The 18,459-nt window shown below is 51.6% G+C and overlaps 1 long non-coding RNA gene across 1 annotated transcript; it reads right to left on the reverse strand.

The window, feature by feature from the left end:
* Positions 1-6,937: 6,937 nt before the first annotated feature.
* On the reverse strand, positions 6,938-13,756 carry LOC116583433. Its single transcript, XR_004282723.1, has 2 exons — positions 13,141-13,756; positions 6,938-6,999 (listed from the first exon to the last, which is right to left on the reverse strand). It is a non-coding gene; the product is annotated as an uncharacterized LOC116583433 (long non-coding RNA).
* Positions 13,757-18,459: the final 4,703 nt, after the last annotated feature.

The raw sequence follows: 18,459 nt of genomic DNA on the forward strand, positions 1-18,459 counted from the left end.
TCCCTTCCCGGGGCAGCCTTGCCTGTGCCACTCGTGGTCACCCGAGGGGAACAGTCAGACTGGAAGATGTGGGATCCGCCGTGCTCACGGGAAATGTGCACAGTCCCAAGGCCCGCTCGGACATACTGGGCCTTAAACACTGAGAGTACAGGAAGGGGTTCAGCAGCCGTCCTTCCCCAGACATGACGCATGTTCACGTGTGAGAAACGATCGTACGGGGCGTGGGAGAACACTCACTGTGTGCCATGTGGAATCCAGAGTATCTTCACTCATCCTTTAGCCGGAGGCTCCAGAGGAGGCCAACGTGTCTTCCTGTCTTACTATGGGCTCTCGGGGAACACGCAGTCACCGCCACCCAGGGAACATCCGTCAGTTCCCTCCGGGTTCTGCACCCTCCTGATGGTTCTCAGAGAGCATGCAAATAAAGGATGACTTCCCACGCTAAGTGGGATGCCCATGTTGAGCGGGACTCTTTGGACCAGTGGATTGTCGGGGGGAAGCTTCTTTGCTTCAGAAGAAGACTATGAGCCACTCACTCACTGCATTTGCACTGAGTATCCGCAGAGCTGGCCTCACAGGGATACAGTATCTGAGGCCTCTTGCCCTTGGCCTGCAACAGAGGCATCAGACGGAAGCTTTGGCTCTCTCTCTCTCTCTCTCTCTCCCCCCATCGCTAGCTCGTGACGTTGGAGGACATAGGTGCCATGCAGAAAGAACCCTCTGCAGTTCTGCTTCCAAGGTCCTCCCCAGCAAAGCTTCTGGAGCTCTGGGTTGACAGGTGAGTGATGGCCCATTGGGGCCATCAGTGCAGGTCCATTGCAAGATAACCCAGCATCTGCCATCAAAGGAGGAGGCTATGTGCCACGTGTGGTTTTGTCTTTTGGCACACGGTGCTAAGGTCTCATGTAGGAGGTGCTACAGCTTTCCACATGCAGAGCAACCCACCCTTTGAGGCCCTGGTTGACCCACAGCTCCTTCAGGACAAACACTTTGGAACTCGTGGTACACACGATGTATCTGGACATCTGCCCCAAGAGGGAGAGAGACATGCGTGAGATTACCACAGAATAGCAGAGGCTGCGTACCACTGTGGACTCAGATGGACCATGGAGAAAATGTCTCTTTGCCCAGAAGGATAACGGCTCACAGATCTCTAGCAGGCATGACACCTCCTCCGCGCCGTGCTCAAGAGCACACCCTGCGCTCACACTAGGTTCCTCGCCGACCTCTGCGACCAGTTTTCCCGTGGCCCCAACAAAGCCATTTCTTTTGGAGCCTTGGTTCCTTTTTCTTGCTAGAGGGTCACACTCTTCTGCATTCCCCATTCGGTGAGGCTAAAGTGACACGAGAAACAGAAGCTTCAGTACAATGCCTGGCCCACAACACAGGGGCTCTCACCAGTTGTCACAGGACCAGAGTCTAGATTCGGTGTAAAGATGTCCAAGGGTGAGTGAGCTACACCCTAACTGTCAAATTGCAGGGCCCAAACAGCACCATTTGACAGCCTGGAACCTTTGGGGAAATCCTAATTCACGGGTGTCCTACCCAAGCAGACCACCCTGGAGTGTGGGTCATTAACCTGACAATTTTATCCCAAAATTTTTTTTAAAAGGGAAGAAAGAAAAGAAAAAAGAAAGCAAAACAACATTGTCTGCTAGTCCACCTTCTGAACAGACAATGTTTGCATGAGTGTAGTAGGACATTAACTCAGGAGCAGATCGGGCTTTCCCAAAGGGAGGTCCCTGGCGCAAGCAGTGCCGTGGTGCTCGGAGGCACGGCAAGGTCTTTAGCTCTCCAACCAACCCTGACCTACCTCGGAAGGAGGAGTGGAGGCAGTGTGGTTTGCGAGAAGCCCTCCAAGGACTCCCTCGGTGCTGAAGATTGAGAAAACTATTCTCTTCATCACTCGCCGTCAGAATCTCAATATGTCAAACCACACGATTTGGCTGCAACATTCCACTGATGAGAAAGGCATCAGAAATGCCCCTGATCAGGCAAGCAAGGAGAAATCAGCTCACGCTAAGAGGGTAAGACGTCAAATTCAGAAGACCCATTTCAAGGACACTACCGGAACTAGGATTCCAAATACCAAAAGAAAGGTAGCTTGGACGAGCAAAGCCAACCAGCACAGATACAGGAGCTCTTAGGATTGAATTCTTAGGATTCAATGAATTCTCATGAATTCTTAGGATTCAGCAGCCACAGAGAAGCTGGGGATGGGGGTATATGCAGTGAAAGTACATAAGCTTCCACATGTCCCTGGTGGGGAAACTACTGCGTACGACCTATAGGACTCCCCATGGAACCTCTGGAATGTCACAAACCTGGATCTTGAAAACCAAGGTGAGCCGGTGCTGTCTCTGAAATCTTTGGTTCAAGTGGCTACAGCGGAGCTGGGCACAAGACATGTTGCACGGGACCATGAACACATTGTCCACATGTCACCATTGGGAAAACAAGGTGCCCAGTGACCACAGGGACTCCAGTGGAAGCAGAGCAGCATCCAGAGATCAGGCCAGGAGCAGGGAATCGCATTCTGGAAGAAAGGAAAGCAACAGAGTAAGGAGTGGTTTTGCAAATTTGCATATACATCCTTAGTATATACTGGGAACGAGTAACTAATACCGTGATTGGATGGGAATGATTCCAAACAGGCTGCATCACTTCTCTTCTCTAAACCTCTGAAATCCATAGCACACTTGCTGCACGTTTGATGCCAACATGCTTTTCAAAAACCCCAACGACGACACCCCCAATGGGATGGGGTAGTTGCAACAGACGATTTAGGGTGGGGCTGGTTTGTGGGCTAGATGAGTAATTTATGAACTACACGACTTATTGGTTGAGCATAAAGAGTATCTACACATCCCCCAGTTGCCACTTAAAATGCCATTTCCCTCTGCATGTTTTCTCTTAAAATAGAATGATTTTATTCCACTTAAGTGTAGAGGAAAACCAATGGCCACATGGCTGCTGCCAGAATATTCCTGCAAGTAGGCAGTCAGAGGGAGTGTGCTCAGGAATCTCCAACATCCTGATTCACCCACACAGATTCTCACACAGAGAATTTCTGAGATGAAATTCTCAGAAAACCTCCTACCAACACAGGCCCTAGAAGGCAATGCAGTGGTGCCCCACAGGAGCCGCATCCACGTCACGTAAGAACTCGTTACCAGCGTAGAGGGCCCACATCGCACTCGGTAACTAAGTACTGGGACAGAAAATCTGGGGCTGGAGCAGGGGACCAGCAATGTGAGTTTTAACAAGCCTCCCTGGTGACCATAGTGCATGCTGCCATGAGCTAAACACCTAATGGCATGGGAGGAACCACTTACTAGGATGCGGTGACCTTGAAGAGGATCCTCTTTGGACAGGACATCTTCTGCACCTCTGGAGCAGCCAATCCTGGGAGCCTAAAGGGTGCTGGGTGGGGGGGGTGGTGGGTGTGGTAGAAACTGCCACACCGGTGAGTTATACAGCTTCCTGAGGGGGGCGAGAGTGAGTACCTCCACATCCTCAGAGAAGCTGTCAATCAGGGATCATCTCCAGTGTGTCCTTGGAGAAGGCATCACCTAGAGCCATCTTGGGACAACAGGCTTTCCCGGAGAGCCTCTTTCTTTTCAGAGGTTGGAGCACCACTCCCTGTGTCCCCTGTGAACTTCCTGCTGGGCTGGCCCGGAGATGGGCAAAGGCCCCGAGGCCTCTCAAATTGGCTCCACGCAAAGGCAAAGTATCTTTCCTCCTTCCCTCCTGAGCTTGGGAAAATGCCTGACAGGGACACACCTGCCTGCAAAGAGTCTCGCCCGCATCCTGCTGCACCACAGCTCCAGGACAGCACTTTGCTGAGTGAAGAGCGAACGCCTGCAGAAGCGCTGCTGGCCGGGTCCTTCGGCAAGACCGTCACCGTCTGTCACCTCACTTCACAACGTGGGAGTGGGGCAATTCCCCAACTTCGTCGCTTGGCCTTGGTCGTCTCTGGCCAGATGAGCATTCAGAGGAACCGCTGCCTTCAACACCCGGTTGAACGCAGGCTTCCGGGCAGATGTTTGACCACCAGACCTTCACTCACAATGCGTCTCACTACAGGCAGTAGGGGCCAATGTCCTTTCCCTTCCCACAGGAGAGGAGACAGGGCCTGAAGTGACCACAATGCAGTAGTGGCTGCATACTGCAGTGGCCTCAGACTGACCGTAGACAAGGGAACGACCTGCCCAGAAGGACCCAGACCAGGCACCTCCTCGTGGTGTGAAATCGCCCGTCATCTTGCTCAAGAGCAGAGCTTCTGGGTCTGGCTCTCCAGGAACCAGGCGGAGCTCTGACGCTTCCCAACCCTGGGGCCTGAGGACAGTTGATTACGCCCTCCGCTTCCAATGCTCCTACAGGGGCCAAGCTTCCACACGTCGGCCCTGAAGAGAGACTGAAACGAGATGAAAAACACAAGCTTCAGTACAACGTGTGGCCCACAACCCAGCAGCCGTCTCTGCTCCTCATGGACTCACAGTTCAGGCTCTGCCTACGATTGTCAAAGGGCAGTGAGAGAGCTATCTCAGTTGTGTTGGAGTGTGGTCCGCCACACAACAGTCACCTGACTGAGACCTTCTGTCAAGTGCAAATATGCAGGGGCCCACAGACGACAGATGTGCCTTGAAGACCTTAGGAGTCTCGGAAGGTTATCGGAGTGTGTCTGTGTGCCTGTGTGCACGTGTGTGTGTTACGTGTGTGCATCTGCCTACCTGCCTGCATGCCTGTCTGTCTCCGTTTTAAACCGTTTATGAGGCTCTTGCTAAGGGGGCAGGGCAGCTGTGTCTCCCTGGCACAGTCAGACCTTAACTCGTAGAGCAGAGCAGTCACGCCACAGTCCCTTCCTCGGGTCGGCGACCCCTGGCCACCTCTTCCATACAGAGATGCCCACTGTAGCCACCCACACCCACCCCGGCAGACACTCAGAGGCAAAAGGGGGCCCAAACAACGTGGACTTAAAAGCACACCAGGGATCGCAGTGAGAGCCCAGCTTGAGGAAATCCCTCCCGCGGTCACTCCTCCTAATCAAAATTTTCTGCAAAGGGAAGGCATTTAGGAAGTCAACAGAAAAACAACGGAAGCGTGGACTTTTTGCCTTTTTGTTTGTTTGTTTCTCCCCACGCTGAACTTGTGGTTATCCTGAGGGGTGGGATCGCCAGGGCCCCAGGAGGTACGGGCACCTGCTGCTGGGTCAGATCTCTGGGGTCCCGGCCCATTTTGCTCTCTGCCTCCCCTGGCCAACCATACATACATACATACACACAAGAGCAAAAGGCCTTGTCCCCAGACATCTCTGGAAAACACCTCACATCGACCCACCTCCCGCCCTGGGGCAGAGACGACTGAGAAACAGACCCCGGGCCTTCTCCCTGCGCCACTGGGGAAGCATCTGCTCTCCACGCAATTCCATGTAATTAACATCCACACCGCACTACACGGCACTGATACGGACACCGTATTTGACTTCACATTCAAGTTCTACTTCCCTTACTAGGCTCAGACTCGAATGGGAACTCTATTCATTTTTCCCAAGCGTGGTGAGATTGTGGGCTAGTCTGTTCACCTGACACGTGGCCCTCGGATCCCGGAATCAGGAATCTCTTGCTTCCCAGGATATCTGCACTGGTCTTATTCTCCCGTAGCCTCCCTTCCCGGGGCAGCCTTGCCTGTGCCACTCGTGGTCACCCGAGGGGAACAGTCAGACTGGAAGATGTGGGATCCGCCGTGCTCACGGGAAATGTGCACAGTCCCAAGGCCCGCTCGGACATACTGGGCCTTAAACACTGAGAGTACAGGAAGGGGTTCAGCAGCCGTCCTTCCCCAGACATGACGCATGTTCACGTGTGAGAAACGATCGTACGGGGCGTGGGAGAACACTCACTGTGTGCCATGTGGAATCCAGAGTATCTTCACTCATCCTTTAGCCGGAGGCTCCAGAGGAGGCCAACGTGTCTTCCTGTCTTACTATGGGCTCTCGGGGAACACGCAGTCACCGCCACCCAGGGAACATCCGTCAGTTCCCTCCGGGTTCTGCACCCTCCTGATGGTTCTCAGAGAGCATGCAAATAAAGGATGACTTCCCACGCTAAGTGGGATGCCCATGTTGAGCGGGACTCTTTGGACCAGTGGATTGTCGGGGGGAAGCTTCTTTGCTTCAGAAGAAGACTATGAGCCACTCACTCACTGCATTTGCACTGAGTATCCGCAGAGCTGGCCTCACAGGGATACAGTATCTGAGGCCTCTTGCCCTTGGCCTGCAACAGAGGCATCAGACGGAAGCTTTGGCTCTCTCTCTCTCTCTCTCTCTCCCCCCATCGCTAGCTCGTGACGTTGGAGGACATAGGTGCCATGCAGAAAGAACCCTCTGCAGTTCTGCTTCCAAGGTCCTCCCCAGCAAAGCTTCTGGAGCTCTGGGTTGACAGGTGAGTGATGGCCCATTGGGGCCATCAGTGCAGGTCCATTGCAAGATAACCCAGCATCTGCCATCAAAGGAGGAGGCTATGTGCCACGTGTGGTTTTGTCTTTTGGCACACGGTGCTAAGGTCTCATGTAGGAGGTGCTACAGCTTTCCACATGCAGAGCAACCCACCCTTTGAGGCCCTGGTTGACCCACAGCTCCTTCAGGACAAACACTTTGGAACTCGTGGTACACACGATGTATCTGGACATCTGCCCCAAGAGGGAGAGAGACATGCGTGAGATTACCACAGAATAGCAGAGGCTGCGTACCACTGTGGACTCAGATGGACCATGGAGAAAATGTCTCTTTGCCCAGAAGGATAACGGCTCACAGATCTCTAGCAGGCATGACACCTCCTCCGCGCCGTGCTCAAGAGCACACCCTGCGCTCACACTAGGTTCCTCGCCGACCTCTGCGACCAGTTTTCCCGTGGCCCCAACAAAGCCATTTCTTTTGGAGCCTTGGTTCCTTTTTCTTGCTAGAGGGTCACACTCTTCTGCATTCCCCATTCGGTGAGGCTAAAGTGACACGAGAAACAGAAGCTTCAGTACAATGCCTGGCCCACAACACAGGGGCTCTCACCAGTTGTCACAGGACCAGAGTCTAGATTCGGTGTAAAGATGTCCAAGGGTGAGTGAGCTACACCCTAACTGTCAAATTGCAGGGCCCAAACAGCACCATTTGACAGCCTGGAACCTTTGGGGAAATCCTAATTCACGGGTGTCCTACCCAAGCAGACCACCCTGGAGTGTGGGTCATTAACCTGACAATTTTATCCCAAAATTTTTTTTAAAAGGGAAGAAAGAAAAGAAAAAAGAAAGCAAAACAACATTGTCTGCTAGTCCACCTTCTGAACAGACAATGTTTGCATGAGTGTAGTAGGACATTAACTCAGGAGCAGATCGGGCTTTCCCAAAGGGAGGTCCCTGGCGCAAGCAGTGCCGTGGTGCTCGGAGGCACGGCAAGGTCTTTAGCTCTCCAACCAACCCTGACCTACCTCGGAAGGAGGAGTGGAGGCAGTGTGGTTTGCGAGAAGCCCTCCAAGGACTCCCTCGGTGCTGAAGATTGAGAAAACTATTCTCTTCATCACTCGCCGTCAGAATCTCAATATGTCAAACCACACGATTTGGCTGCAACATTCCACTGATGAGAAAGGCATCAGAAATGCCCCTGATCAGGCAAGCAAGGAGAAATCAGCTCACGCTAAGAGGGTAAGACGTCAAATTCAGAAGACCCATTTCAAGGACACTACCGGAACTAGGATTCCAAATACCAAAAGAAAGGTAGCTTGGACGAGCAAAGCCAACCAGCACAGATACAGGAGCTCTTAGGATTGAATTCTTAGGATTCAATGAATTCTCATGAATTCTTAGGATTCAGCAGCCACAGAGAAGCTGGGGATGGGGGTATATGCAGTGAAAGTACATAAGCTTCCACATGTCCCTGGTGGGGAAACTACTGCGTACGACCTATAGGACTCCCCATGGAACCTCTGGAATGTCACAAACCTGGATCTTGAAAACCAAGGTGAGCCGGTGCTGTCTCTGAAATCTTTGGTTCAAGTGGCTACAGCGGAGCTGGGCACAAGACATGTTGCACGGGACCATGAACACATTGTCCACATGTCACCATTGGGAAAACAAGGTGCCCAGTGACCACAGGGACTCCAGTGGAAGCAGAGCAGCATCCAGAGATCAGGCCAGGAGCAGGGAATCGCATTCTGGAAGAAAGGAAAGCAACAGAGTAAGGAGTGGTTTTGCAAATTTGCATATACATCCTTAGTATATACTGGGAACGAGTAACTAATACCGTGATTGGATGGGAATGATTCCAAACAGGCTGCATCACTTCTCTTCTCTAAACCTCTGAAATCCATAGCACACTTGCTGCACGTTTGATGCCAACATGCTTTTCAAAAACCCCAACGACGACACCCCCAATGGGATGGGGTAGTTGCAACAGACGATTTAGGGTGGGGCTGGTTTGTGGGCTAGATGAGTAATTTATGAACTACACGACTTATTGGTTGAGCATAAAGAGTATCTACACATCCCCCAGTTGCCACTTAAAATGCCATTTCCCTCTGCATGTTTTCTCTTAAAATAGAATGATTTTATTCCACTTAAGTGTAGAGGAAAACCAATGGCCACATGGCTGCTGCCAGAATATTCCTGCAAGTAGGCAGTCAGAGGGAGTGTGCTCAGGAATCTCCAACATCCTGATTCACCCACACAGATTCTCACACAGAGAATTTCTGAGATGAAATTCTCAGAAAACCTCCTACCAACACAGGCCCTAGAAGGCAATGCAGTGGTGCCCCACAGGAGCCGCATCCACGTCACGTAAGAACTCGTTACCAGCGTAGAGGGCCCACATCGCACTCGGTAACTAAGTACTGGGACAGAAAATCTGGGGCTGGAGCAGGGGACCAGCAATGTGAGTTTTAACAAGCCTCCCTGGTGACCATAGTGCATGCTGCCATGAGCTAAACACCTAATGGCATGGGAGGAACCACTTACTAGGATGCGGTGACCTTGAAGAGGATCCTCTTTGGACAGGACATCTTCTGCACCTCTGGAGCAGCCAATCCTGGGAGCCTAAAGGGTGCTGGGTGGGGGGGGTGGTGGGTGTGGTAGAAACTGCCACACCGGTGAGTTATACAGCTTCCTGAGGGGGGCGAGAGTGAGTACCTCCACATCCTCAGAGAAGCTGTCAATCAGGGATCATCTCCAGTGTGTCCTTGGAGAAGGCATCACCTAGAGCCATCTTGGGACAACAGGCTTTCCCGGAGAGCCTCTTTCTTTTCAGAGGTTGGAGCACCACTCCCTGTGTCCCCTGTGAACTTCCTGCTGGGCTGGCCCGGAGATGGGCAAAGGCCCCGAGGCCTCTCAAATTGGCTCCACGCAAAGGCAAAGTATCTTTCCTCCTTCCCTCCTGAGCTTGGGAAAATGCCTGACAGGGACACACCTGCCTGCAAAGAGTCTCGCCCGCATCCTGCTGCACCACAGCTCCAGGACAGCACTTTGCTGAGTGAAGAGCGAACGCCTGCAGAAGCGCTGCTGGCCGGGTCCTTCGGCAAGACCGTCACCGTCTGTCACCTCACTTCACAACGTGGGAGTGGGGCAATTCCCCAACTTCGTCGCTTGGCCTTGGTCGTCTCTGGCCAGATGAGCATTCAGAGGAACCGCTGCCTTCAACACCCGGTTGAACGCAGGCTTCCGGGCAGATGTTTGACCACCAGACCTTCACTCACAATGCGTCTCACTACAGGCAGTAGGGGCCAATGTCCTTTCCCTTCCCACAGGAGAGGAGACAGGGCCTGAAGTGACCACAATGCAGTAGTGGCTGCATACTGCAGTGGCCTCAGACTGACCGTAGACAAGGGAACGACCTGCCCAGAAGGACCCAGACCAGGCACCTCCTCGTGCTGTGAAATCGCCCGTCATCTTGCTCAAGAGCAGAGCTTCTGGGTCTGGCTCTCCAGGAACCAGGCGGAGCTCTGACGCTTCCCAACCCTGGGGCCTGAGGACAGTTGATTACGCCCTCCGCTTCCAATGCTCCTACAGGGGCCAAGCTTCCACACGTCGGCCCTGAAGAGAGACGGAAACGAGATGAAAAACACAAGCTTCAGTACAACGTGTGGCCCACAACCCAGCAGCCGTCTTTGCTCCTCATGGACTCACAGTTCAGGCTCTGCCTACGATTGTCAAAGGGCAGTGAGAGAGCTATCTCAGTTGTGTTGGAGTGTGGCCTGCCACACAACAGTCACCTGACTGAGACCTTCTGTCAAGTGCAAATATGCAGGGGCCCACAGACGACAGATGTGCCTTGAAGACCTTAGGAGTCTCGGAAGGTTATCGGAGTGTGTCTGTGTGCCTGTGTGCACGTGTGTGTGTTACGTGTGTGCATCTGCCTACCCGCCTGCATGCCTGTCTGTCTCCGTTTTAAACCGTTTATGTGGCTCTTGCTAAGGGGGCAGGGCAGCTGTGTCTCCCTGGCACAGTCAGACCTTAACTCGAAGAGCAGAGCAGTCACGCCACAGTCCCTTCCTCGGGTCGGCGACCCCTGGCCACCTCTTCCATACAGAGATGCCCACTATAGCCACCCACACCCACCCCGGCAGACACTCAGAGGCAAAAGGGGGCCCAAACAACGTGGACTTAAAAGCACACCAGGGATCGCAGTGAGAGCCCAGCTTGAGGAAATCCCTCCCGCGGTCACTCCTCCTAATCAAAATTTTCTGCAAAGGGAAGGCATTTGGGAAGTCAACAGAAAAACAACGGAAGCGTGGACTTTTTGCCTTTTTGTTTGTTTGTTTCTCCCCACGCTGAACTTGTGGTTATCCTGAGGGGTGGGATCGCCAGGGCCCCAGGAGGTACGGGCACCTGCTGCTGGGTCAGATCTCTGGGGTCCCAGCCCATTTTGCTCTCTGCCTCCCCTGGCCAACCATACATACATACATACACACAAGAGCAAAAGGCCTTGTCCCCAGACATCTCTGGAAAACACCTCACATCGACCTACCTCCCGCCCTGGGGCTAGAGACGACTGAGAAACAGACCCCGGGCCTTCTCCCTGCGCCACTGGGGAAGCATCTGCTCTCCACGCAATTCCATGTAATTAACATCCACACCGCACTACACGGCACTGATACGGACACCGTATTTGACTTCACATTCAAGTTCTACTTCCCTTACTAGGCTCAGACTCGAATGGGAACTCTATTCATTTTTCCCAAGCGTGGGGAGATTGTGGGCTAGTCTGTTCACCTGACACGTGGCCCTCGGATCCCGGAATCAGGAATCTCTTGCTTCCCAGGATATCTGCACTGGTCTTATTCTCCCGTAGCCTCCCTTCCCGGGGCAGCCTTGCCTGTGCCACTCGTGGTCACCCGAGGGGGACAGTCAGACTGGAAGATGTGGGATCCGCCGTGCTCACGGGAAATGTGCACAGTCCCAAGGCCCGCTCGGACATACTGGGCCTTAAACACTGAGAGTACAGGAAGGGGTTCAGCAGACGTCCTTCCCCAGACATGACGCATGTTCACGTGTGAGAAACGATCGTACGGGGCGTGGGAGAACACTCACTGTGTGCCATGTGGAATCCAGAGTATCTTCACTCATCCTTTAGCCGGAGGCTCCAGAGGAGGCCAACGTGTCTTCCTGTCTTACTATGGGCTCTCGGGGAACACGCAGTCACCGCCACCCAGGGAACATCCGTCAGTTCCCTCCGGGTTCTGCACCCTCCTGATGGTTCTCAGAGAGCATGCAAATAAAGGATGACTTCCCACGCTAAGTGGGATGCCCATGTTGAGCGGGACTCTTTGGACCAGTGGATTGTCTGGGGGAAGCTTCTTTGCTTCAGAAGAAGACTATGAGCCACTCACTCACTGAATTTGCACTGAGTATCCGCAGAGCTGGCCTCACAGGGATACAGTATCTGAGGCCTCTTGCCCTTGGCCTGCAACAGAGGCAAGCAGATGGAAGCTTTGGCTCTCTCTCTCTCTCTCTCTCTCCCCCCATCGCTAGCTCGTGACGTTGGAGGACATAGGTGCCATGCAGAAAGAACCCTCTGCAGTTCTGCTTCCAAGGTCCTCCCCAGCAAAGCTTCTGGAGCTCTGGGATGACAGGTGAGTGACAGCCCATTGGGGCCATCAGTGCAGGTCCATTGCAAGATAACCCAGCATCTGCCATCAAAGGAGGAGGCTATGTGCCACGTGTGGTTTTGGCTTTTGGCACACGGTGCTAAGGTCTCATGTAGGAGGTGCTACAGCTTTCCACATGCAGAGCAACCCACCCTTTGAGGCCCTGGTTGACCCACAGCACCTTCAGGCCAAACACTTTGGAACTCATGGTACACACGATGTATCTGGACATCTGCCCCAAGAGGGAGAGAGACACGCGTGAGATTACCGCAGAACAGCAGAGGCTGCGTACCACCGTGGACTCAGACGGACCATGGAGAAAATGTCTCTTTGCCCAGAAGGATAACGGCTCACGGATCTCTAGCAGGCATGACACCTCCTCCGCGCCGTGCTCAAGAGCACACCCTGCGCCACACTAGATTCCTCGCCGACCTCTGCGACCAGTTTTCCCGTGGCCCCAACAAAGTCATTTCTTTTGGTGCCTTGGTTCCTTTTTCTTGCTAGAGGGTCACACTCTTCTCCATTCCCCATTCGGTGAGGCTAAAGTGACACGAAAAACAGAAGCTTCAGTACAATGCTTGGCCCACAACACAGGGACTCTCACCAGTTGTCACAGGACCAGAGTCTAGATTCGGTGTAAAGATGTCCAAGGGTGAGTGAGCTACGCCCTAACTGTCAAATTGCAGGGCCCAAACAGCAGCATTTGACAGCCTGGAACCTTTGGGGAAATCCTAATTCACGGGTGTCCTACCCAAGCAGACCACCCTGGAGTGTGGGTCATTAACCTGACAATTTTATCCCAAAAATTTTTTAAAAAAGAAAGAAAGAATAGGATAAAGAAAACCCAACAACGTTGTCTGCTAGTCCACCTTCTGAACAGACAATGTTTGCATGGGTGTAGTAGGACATTAACTCAGGAGCAGATCAGGCGTTCCCAAAGTGAGGTCCCTGGGGTAAGCGGTGCTGTGGGACTGGGAGGCATGGCAAGGTCTTTAGCCCTCCAACCTTGACCTACCTTGGAAAGAAGAGTGGAGGCAGTGCAGTTCTTCAAGAAGCCCTCCAAGGACTCCCTCGGTGCTGACGTTTGAGAAAACTATTCTCTTCATCACTCGCCGTCAGGATCTCAGTATGTCAAACCACACTATTTGGTTGTGATGATCCACTTACAAGAAAAGCATCAGAAATATCCCCGATCGGGCAAGCAAGGAGGAATCAGCTCATGACAAGAGGGCAAGATGTGAAATTCAGAAGACACATTTCAAGGACATTACTGGAATTAGGATTCCAAATACAGAAAGAAAGGTTGCTAAGATCATCAAAGCCAACCAGTACAGGTATTGGAGCTCTTCCTGAGTACTAAGGATTCCACAGCCACACAGAAGCTGGATATGCGACTACACCCAGTGGAAAGTGCATAAGATTCCATATGTCACTGGTGGGATACTAGTAATCATTTGCACAGGGAAACGCCTAGAAAAATTGAAGGTGCCCAGAGCAGTCTAAGGGAACAATGGCACCACTGAATCATGAAACACAGCAGTATCAGGAGACATATTTCAACAATGATAATGGAAGTAGGATTCAAATTAAATGCACCAAAGGTGTTGGAAGTCAAAAGCCAAAGAAAGCACACATGCATTCTGAAGACTTGCACTTAAGCAGACATAGTGAAGCCTTGAATGAGAAGAAATGCTCTGAAAAATGCACCAATTGTCATACGACAGTGCTGCGAAAAGGGGTAATTATTTCAACTGGGAATCTCATAAAGCTACTAAATACCCTGAGATCAGTCTACAGGAAACAATCAAACCCTTGAATCATACAACACAGTAGGTTCAGTAGAAACATTTCAACAATATTAATGGAATTAGGATTCCATTACGTTCAACAAAAAAGTTTGTGGAACTAAAGCCAGGGAGACCAGGAATGCTTTATGAAGACTTTCAAATAATCAGCACAGAGAATTTGGGCATAGGAAGAAATGCACTGAAAAGTTCCCAGGGCGTCACATGACACAGGCAGCAATCGAAGGGATCATTTCCCCTGGGAATTGCATGAAAGCATGGAACACCCCACATTAGACTAGAGGGAACCAACAGAGCTGAATAATGAACGAAGGCAGATTCAGGAGAGACATTTCAACAATATGAATGGAATTGGAATTCCCATCTTGTACCACCAAAGTCAAGGAGACCAGGCACGCTTACAGAGGACTTTGGGGTAGGAAAAGTAGAAGAACCACACACAGGCATCCTAGAAAAGCCCTTTAGGGTGTGGAGGAATCAACCGGCCTGTAGAACCTGAACACCAGGCAGGCTGAGTAGAGATATTTCAACAAGAATGGTGGAATTAGGATTCCACTTACATGAAAAAGGAAGAGCTGGGAGCACCAATGCCAAGGAGGCTGGGCAGGCTGTCCACACCTTTCAGTTAATCAGCACAGAGAAGTTGGGCGTGGGAAGAAATGCCCTGAAATGTGCCAAGGGTTTCACACGACACAGGCAGCAATGGCACGGATCATTTCCCCTGGGAATTGCACAAAACACAGAACACCCACAGATCAGTCTAAAGGGAGACATCCCAGCTGAATAAGGACAACACAGCAGTTTCAGGAGACACATTTCAACCGTATAAATGGAATTCGAATTGCATTCTTGTAGCCCCAAAGCCAAAGAGACCAGGATGCTTTCAGAGGACTTGACAGTGGGAAAACATGAAGTATACCCACAGGCATCCCGGAGAAGCTCTGAAGGGCCCCATATCAGTGTGGAGGAAGCAAACGGCCTGTGGAACCTGGGCACCACAGCAGGCTGAGTAGAGATATTTCAACAATAATGGTGCAATCAGGATTCCAATGACGTGAAACAAGAGTTTGGAGCACCAACGCCAAGGAGGCCAGACATGCTCTCTGAAGACTTTCAGTTGATCATCACAGACCATGTGGCCATGGGAAGAATTGCACTGAGACCTGCCCACGGTGTCACACAACAGTGGCAGGAATTCTAGGCATCATTGCCCCTGGGAATTGCATGAAAGCGCGGACAGCCCCCACACTAGACTAGACTAGAGGGAACAAACACAGCTGAATAATGACACCACAGCTGTGTCAGGAGACACATTTCAACAGTATGAATGGCATTGGAATTCCCATCTCGTACCACCAAAGTAAAGGAGACCAGGCACGCTTTCAGAGGACTTTGGGGTGGGAAACTTGAAGGACCACCCACGGGCATCCTGGAGAAGCCCTAAAGGGCCCCGAGATCAGTGTGGAGGAATCAACCAGCCTGTGGAACCTGTGCACCATCGACGACTGAGTAGAGATATTTCAACAAGAATGGTGGAATTAGGATTCCACTTACATGAAACAGGACGAGCTGGGAGCACCAATGCTAAGGAGGCCGGGCAGGCTGTCCACTCCTTTCAGTTAATCAGCACACAGAAGTTGGGCATGGGAAGAAATGCCCTGTGCCCAGGGTGTCACACGACACAGGCAGCAATTGTAGGGATCATTTCCCCTGGGCATTGCATGAAAGCACGGAACACCCCCATATTAGACTAGAGGGAACTAACACAACTGAATAATAACACCACAGCAGATTTAGGAGAGTCATTTGAACAATATGAATGGAACTGGAATTCCCATCTTGTACCACCAAAGTCAAAAAGAACAGGCAAACTTTCAGAGGACTTTGGGGTGGGAAAAGTAGACGTACCACCCTCGGGCGTTCTGGAGAAACCCAAAAGGGCCCCGAGATCAGTGTGGAGGAAGCAATCGGCCTATAGACCCTGGGCACCGGCAGGCTGTGTAGAGATATTTCAACAAGAATGGTGGAATTAGGATTCCAAATAAATGACACAGAAGGAGTTTGGAGAACCAACACCAAGGAGGCCAGGCATGCTGTCTGAAGACTTTCAGTTACTCATCACAGACCATTTGGCCCTGGGAAGAATTGCACTGAAAACTGCCCACGGTGTCACACAACAGTGGCAGGAATTCTAGGGATCATTTCCCCTGGGAATTGCATGAGGGCAGAGAACACACCCAGATCAGTATAAGGGGGCAAGCCCAGCTGAATAATGCCAACACAGCAGTTTCAGGAGACACATATCAACAATATGAATAGTATTAGACCTCCAACTACGTGCAACAAAACAGATTGTGGGACCAAAGTCTAGGAGACCAGGCATGCTTTCAGAGGAATTTGGGGTCGATATATTAGCACTTCCACCCTCGGGCAAACTGGAGGAGCCAAGGTGGGCCCGCATATCAGTGTGGAGGAACCAACTGGACTGCAAAACATCGCACCAGGCACTCTGAGTAGAGATATTTCAACAATAATGGTGGAATTAGGATTCCGATTATACTGAAATAGGACCTGTTGGGAGCCCCAACGCCAAGGAGGCTGGGCACACTTTATGCGCCTCTAAATTAATCAGCACAGAGAAGTCTGGATTGGAAGGAAGGGCCCTGAAGAGTGCCCAGGGTGTCACAAGACAAGGCAGCAATTGTAGGGATCATTTCCAATGGGAATTGTATGAAAGCACGCAACACCCCCAGATCCGTCTAGAGGGAGCCATCCCAGCTGAATAAGAACCACACAGAAGCTTCAGGAGACACATTTCAACAATATGAATGGAATACGATTCCATTCGTGTAGCAACCAAGCCAAGGAGACCAGGCACGCTTTCAGAGGACTTGGGAGTGGGAAAACTTCAAGTACCACCCACGGGCGTCCTGGGGAAACCCTGAAGGGGCCCCAGATCAGTGTGGAGGAAACAACCGGCCTGTGGAACCTGGGCACCATCGCCGACTGAGTAGAGATATTTCAACAATAATGGTGGAATTAGGATTCCCATTACGTGAAACAAAGGACTTGGGAGCATCCTCAACAAGGAGGCCAGGCAGGCTTTCCACGCCTTTCAGTTAATCAGCACAGAGAAGTTGGGCTTGGGAAGAAATGCCCTGAAAAGTGCCCAAGGTGTCTCAGAACACTCGCAGGAATCCTAGGCATCATTTCCCCGGGATTTCCATGAAAGCACCGAACGCAACCAGATCACTCTAAAGGAAGCAATCACAGCTGAGTAATGACACCACAGCAGATTCGGGAGACACATTTCAACCACATTAATGGATTTAGGATTCCACGTTCGTGCACCAAAAGAGTGTACAGCACCAAAGCCAAGGACACCAGGCAAGCTTCAGGGGTCGTTAAGCTCATCAGCCACAGTGAACCCGGGAATGCGAAAAATGCAGTGAAAAGTGCACAACCGTTCCCATGTGCCGAGGGTGGCGGGGCTGTCAGAATACAAGTACCACAAAAGGGATTCCGATAAAGCACCGGAGGGCTCACACCACAGTGTGTAGGAAGCATCCGTCCTGTGGAACCTGGGCACCACAGCACGCTGAGTAGAGATATTTCAACAATAATGGTGCAATCAGGATTCCAATGACGTGAAACAAGAGTTTGGAGCACCAACGCCAAGGAGGCCAGGCATGCTTTCGGAAGACTGTAGGCTGGTCATCACAGACCATTTGGCCATGGGAAGTATTGCACTGAAAACTGCCCACGGTGTCACACAACAGTGGCAGGAATTCTAGGCATCATTGCCCCTGGGAATTGCATGAAGGCGCGGACAGCCCCCACACTAGACTAGACTAGAGGGAACAAACACAGCTGAATAATGACACCACAGCTGTGTCAGGAGACACATTTCAACAGTATGAATGGCATTGGAATTCCCATCTCGTACCACCAACGTTAAGGAGACTGGGCACGCGTTCAGAGGACTTTGGGGTGGGAAACTTGAAGGACCACCCACGGGCATCCTGGAGAAGCCCTAAAGGGCCCCGAGATCAGTGTGGAGGAAGCAATCGGCCTGTAGACCCTGGGCAACGGGCAGGCTGTGTAGAGATATTTCAACAAGAATGGTGGAATTAGGATTCCACTTCCATGAAAGAGCAGGAGTTGGGAGCACCAATGCCAAGGAGGCAGGGCAGGTTGTCCACACCTTTCAGTTAATCAGCACACAGAAGTTGGGCATGGGAAGAAATGCCCTGTAAAGTGCCCAGGGTGTCACACGACACAGGCAACAATTGTAGGGATCATTTCCCCTGGGCATTGCATGAAAGCACGGAACACCCCCACATTAGACTAGAGGGAACAAACACAGCTGAATAATAACACCACAGCAGATTCAGGAGAGTCATTTGAAAAATAGGAATGGAATTGGAATTCCCATCTTGTATCACCAAAGTCAAGGGGACCAGGCACACTTTCAGAGGACTTTGGGGTGGGAAAAGTAGACGTACCACCCACGGGTGTGCTGGAGAAAC

This window comes from Mustela erminea, chromosome X (assembly GCF_009829155.1).
Source record: "Mustela erminea isolate mMusErm1 chromosome X, mMusErm1.Pri, whole genome shotgun sequence".
Classification (NCBI taxonomy): domain Eukaryota; kingdom Metazoa; phylum Chordata; class Mammalia; order Carnivora; family Mustelidae; genus Mustela; species Mustela erminea.